General features: G+C 39.5%; 1 pseudogene; it reads right to left on the reverse strand.

The window, feature by feature from the left end:
- Positions 1-658: 658 nt before the first annotated feature.
- Positions 659-1336, reverse strand: LOC128062020 (uncharacterized; annotated as a pseudogene).
- Positions 1337-5191: the final 3855 nt, after the last annotated feature.

Genomic DNA, 5191 nt, shown 5'->3' on the forward strand with positions numbered 1-5191 from the left:
TCTTCACAGTCCAAATCTCATATACATACATGACCACAGGAAAAACCATAGCCTTGACTAGACGGACCTTAGTCGGCAAAGTAATGTCTCTGCTTTTGAATACGCTATCTAGGTAGGTTGGTCATAACTTTTCTTCCAAGGAGTAAGCATCTTTTAATTTCAGGCTGCAGTCACCATCTGCAGTGATTTTGGAGCCCCCCAAAATAAAAGTCTGACACTGTTTCCACTGTTTCCCCATCTATTTGCCATGAAGTGATGGGACCAGATGCCATGATCTTCGTTTTCTGAATGTAGAGCTTTAAGCCAACTTTTTCACTCTCCTCTTTCACTCTCATCAAGAGGCTTTTTAGTTCCTCTTCACTTTCTGCCATAAGGGTGGTATCATCTGCATATCTGAGGTTATTGATATTTCTTCCGGCAATCTTGTTTCCAGCTGTGCTTCTTCCAGCCCAGCGTTTCTCATGATTTACTCTGCATAGAAGTTAAATAAGCTGGGTGACAATATACAGCCTAAATGCACTCCTTTTCCTATTTGGAACCAGTGTGTTGTTCCACGTCCAGTTCTAACTGTTGCTTCCTGGCCTGCATACAGGTTTATCAAGAGGCAGGTGATGTGGTCTGGTATTTCCATCTCTTTCAGAATTTTCCACAGTTTATTGTGATCTACACAGTCAAAGGCTTTGGCATAGTCAATAAAGCAGAAATAGGTGTTTTTCTGGAACTTTCTTGCTTTTTCCATGATCCAGAGGATGTTGGCAATTTGATCTCTGGTTCTTCTGCCTTTTCTAAAACCAGCTTGAACATCAGGAATTTCACGGTTCATGTATTGCTGAAGCCTGGCTTGGAGAATTTTGAGCATTACTTTACCAGCGTGTGAGATGAGTGCAATTGTGTGGTAGTTTGAGCATTGTTTGGCATTGCCTTTCTTTGAGGTTGGAATGAAAACTGACGTTTACCAGTCCTGTGGCCACTGCTGAGTTTTCCAAATTTGCTGTCATATTGAGTGCAGCACTTTCACAGCATCATCTTTCAGGATGTGAAATAGCTCAACTGGAATTCCATCACCTCCACTAGCTTTGTTTATAGTGATGCTTTCTAAGGCCCACTTGACTTCACATTCCAAGATGTCTGGCTCTAGGTGAGTGATCATACCATCATGATTATCTTGATCATGAAGATCTTTTTTGTACAGTTCATCTGTGTATTCTTGCCAACTCTTAATATCTTCTCCTTCTGTTAGGTCCATACAATTTCTGTTCTTTTTCGAGCCCATCTTTGCATGAAATGTTCCCTTGGTAGCTATAATTTTCTTGAAGAGATCTCTAGTCTTTCCCATTCTGTGGTTTTCCTGTTTCTTTGCATTGATCCTTGAGGAAGGCTTTCTTATCTCTTCTTTCTATTCTTTGGAATTCTGCATTCAGATGCTTATACCTTTCCTTTTCTCCCTTGCTTTCACTTCTCTTGTTTTCACAGCTATTTGTAAGGCTTCCCCAGACAGCCATTTTGCTTTTTTGCACTTCTTTTCCATGGGGATGGTCTTAATCCCTGTCTCCTGTACAATGTCATGAACCTCCATCCATAGTTCATCAGGCACTCTATCTATCAGATCTAGTCCCTTAAATCTATTTCTCATTTCCACTGTATAATCATCAGGGATTTGATTTAGGTCATACCTGAATGGTCTAGTGGTTTTCCCTAGTTTCTTCAGTTTCAGTCTGAAGGAGCTCATGATCTGAGCCACAATCGGCTCCCAGTCTTGTTTTTGCTGACTGTATAGAGCTTGTCCATCTTTGGCTGCAAAGAATATAATCAATCTGATTTCGGTGTTGACCATCTGGTGATGTCCACGTGTAGAGTCTTCTCTTGTGTTGGAAGAGAGTGTTTGTTATGACCAGTGCGTTTTCTTGGCAAAATTCTATTAGCATTTGCCCTGCTTCATTCCGTATTCTAAGGCCAAATTTGCTTGTTACTCCAGGTGTTCTTGACTTTCTACTTTTGCATTCCAGTCCCCTATAATGAAAAGGACATCTTTTTTGGGTGTTAGTTCTAGAAGGTCTTGTAGGTCTTCATAGAGCTGTTCAACTTCAGCTTCTTAAGCATTGCTGGTTGGAGCATAGACTTGGATTACTGTGATATTGAATGGTTTGCCTTGGAAACGAACAGAGATCATTCTGTCCTTTTTGAAACTGCATCCAAGTACTGCATTTCAGACTCTTTTGTTGACCCTGATGGCTACTCTATTTCTTCTAAGGGATTCCTGCCCGCAGTTTTAGATATAACAGTCATCTGAGTTAAATTTCCCCATTCCAGTCCATTTTCATTCGCTGATACCTAGAATGTCGACTTTCACTCTTGCTATCTCCTGTTTGACTACGTTTGACTACTTCCAATATTGCTTGATTCATGGACCTAACATTTGAGGTTCTTATGCAATAAGTTTTGTCCTAGACTGTTTCTAATTCCAGTCATGGTTTTTCAGTCTCATTGAAAATATCACGTAGGGAATTGTATTTTAAGGCAGTTAAGTTTTAATTTCTCCTTAGTCAAATAGATAGCCTATACAATCATGAAAATAGAGTGTGCTATCCTACATGGGTCCCAGAAGATATGAAAAGTTCAACTGTGATTACTGACAAATTGTTCTTTAATCTGCTTACAAACTAATGAGCCTGACTGTCACCGTTTGATGGTTACTGGCAGAAGACAGGACACTATGACACTACTGATATAGAGACAGAGAACTTTATCACTCATGACACAGTAAGCAGCAATCACATCATGTTGGTGCTACAAACACAACCCTGGAACAGGTATTCCTGCTGTACCCTGGAAAGAATGTTCAGGAATGCTCAGAGGCCATAGCCTCCCAACAGTCCTCTGAAATTCCTAAACGTCATACATTTAACTCTGTGGTTGTACTGTTTGCAATGTATTCTTATTTTAAATATTTTCTTTCTACTAGACTGTGAAAACAAGAGAACAGTGCACTCCTTTTGTGACCTTAGCATCTATAGACATCAACATAAACTTAGTGTTTCCTCCGCTTCTCTACTGCTGCAAAATGAATCACCTCAGATAGCTTAAAACAGCAATAATTTCATTTACTCCCATGGTTTCTGCTTGTCTTGGGGTTTCTGACTTGGGACCATCACAAGGTTTCAAACAGATGGCTGTTACAGCTGGAGCTCTGGGAGCTGGAAGAAGATTGGGGGTTATCTGAGTTGCTTTTGTTTTGTTTTTTATTGCATGGGGCATTGGGGTTTTTTCCTGTGGCTTCTCCTCAGGTGATTTTGAGGTTTTTCAGAGCATGGTTGTTTCGAGGTAGGCAAACTCAGTGCTTCCAAAGGGGAATTTTCCTGAAAGTAATGCAGAGATATCTTTTCTCTCTGTTACAAGTCTTTTCCTCCAAGGTCAGCTGCCTACTAAGATATGTGGTGGAGAACATAGGATCCCCACCAATGGCTGAAGATTACATTTTCAGAAGACAAAATTAGATGAGAGAGTATTGTGGTCATCCTTGACATATACAAATGACCCTATTGTTTTACACATAATTGTTTAAGGAAGGAAAAGTAGAACATAGGAAAGGTGTCATATTGTGATTTATATTTGGTCTTTGTCACTATTTGGGGGATAAGATCCCTAAAACCCTTGGAATTTAAGTGAAAAAAGTGACAAAAGTGCCTAAATATTCATAAAAATCTTTCTCAGCTGCACCCGAGTATATATTAATCAGGTGACTTGGAAAACACCTAAGGATGGCTGGTTGCCAGGGGAACCAGACTTGTGATTAAAAGGTCAGAGCTTTCATTACTACCCCCTGGAGGTTGAATTGACCACCAATATCCAATGATTTAATCAATGGTACCTATGTAATAAAGCCTCCTTATAAATCCTAAAGGATAGAGTTTGAAGAACTTTCAGTTTTGTGAACCAGAACACTTCCACATGCTACCATGCTGGGCTAAAATTCCACAGGGACAGAAGTTCCTTTGTTTGGAAACTCACCCTATGGATCTCTTCATCTGACTGCAGGTTTGTAACTTTTAATATCCTATACAAACCAGTAATCTAGTGAGAAAATGGCATTTCTGAGTTTTGAGCCACACTGGCCACCTCATGCGAAGAGTTGACTCATTGGAAAAGACTCTCATGCTGGAAGGGGTTGGGGGCAGGAGGCGAAGGGGACGACAGAGGATGAGATGGCTGGATGGCATCACTGACTCGATGGACGTGAGTCTGAGTGAACTCCGGGAGTTGGTGATGGACAAGGAGGCCTGGTGTGCTGCAATTCATGGGGTGGCAAAGAGTCAGACACGATTGAGTGACAGAACTGAAAAGCAAGTTAACAGAACTCAAGGAGGAGGTTGTGAAAACCTGGTGCTTAAATCCCTTTTGTCAAGGCACAAGTGACAACTGAACTTGCAACTGATAAGTGGAGGGTAGTCTTATAGGACTGAGCCCTCACCCTTGGAATCTGATGCTATCCCTGGGTTGATAGTGTCAGAACAGAGTTGAATTGTAGGACACCCAGCAGGTGTTGGAGAACCGGTTTGCCCCACCTGTGCACATTGGAATAATCTGGTATAGAATCTTTAGAAAGAAAGGAGAGACAACAGAGAGAGGGAAGAAAACTCCACTTAGAACAATAGCAGCAATCTAAAGATTACAGAAATATAATTACAGTAACAATGTGAAATTATAAAACACAGATTTTTTTTTAGATGCACATACTTATTCATATTAAAAGTGCAATTGTCAGTTAAGTTTATATCAAATGAAAGAACTACTAGAAGAATTAAAGACACAAAATAATATTGAAATCTGGATGATTTAAATACAGGAGAAAAGGTGAATCTTCTAATTCTAAAATAAGTTCATACATCTTAACACCATTTTATGTTTTCTTTTAACCATTAGTAGCATAGTATTATTCTGTTCTGATTGAACTCTAATTGACATAATCTAGTAGTTTGAATAACTTAAAACAGCTGTTTCATAATGAGTACAGATATAATGATTGAAAGAAAATGAATACATAAATGAATAATTTAGATGGGTCCACACAATCTTGAATTTTGGTTGGTCAACAGAGATTTTTCTCCTTCACTAGAATGGATTTTAGTGATTCCAATTGCCTATTTCTGGAAGAAGAAGTTTGTGAATTTTCTAATATAGTTTTTGAGTCCTT

Source organism: Budorcas taxicolor, chromosome 17 (assembly GCF_023091745.1).
Source record: "Budorcas taxicolor isolate Tak-1 chromosome 17, Takin1.1, whole genome shotgun sequence".
NCBI lineage: Eukaryota > Metazoa > Chordata > Mammalia > Artiodactyla > Bovidae > Budorcas > Budorcas taxicolor.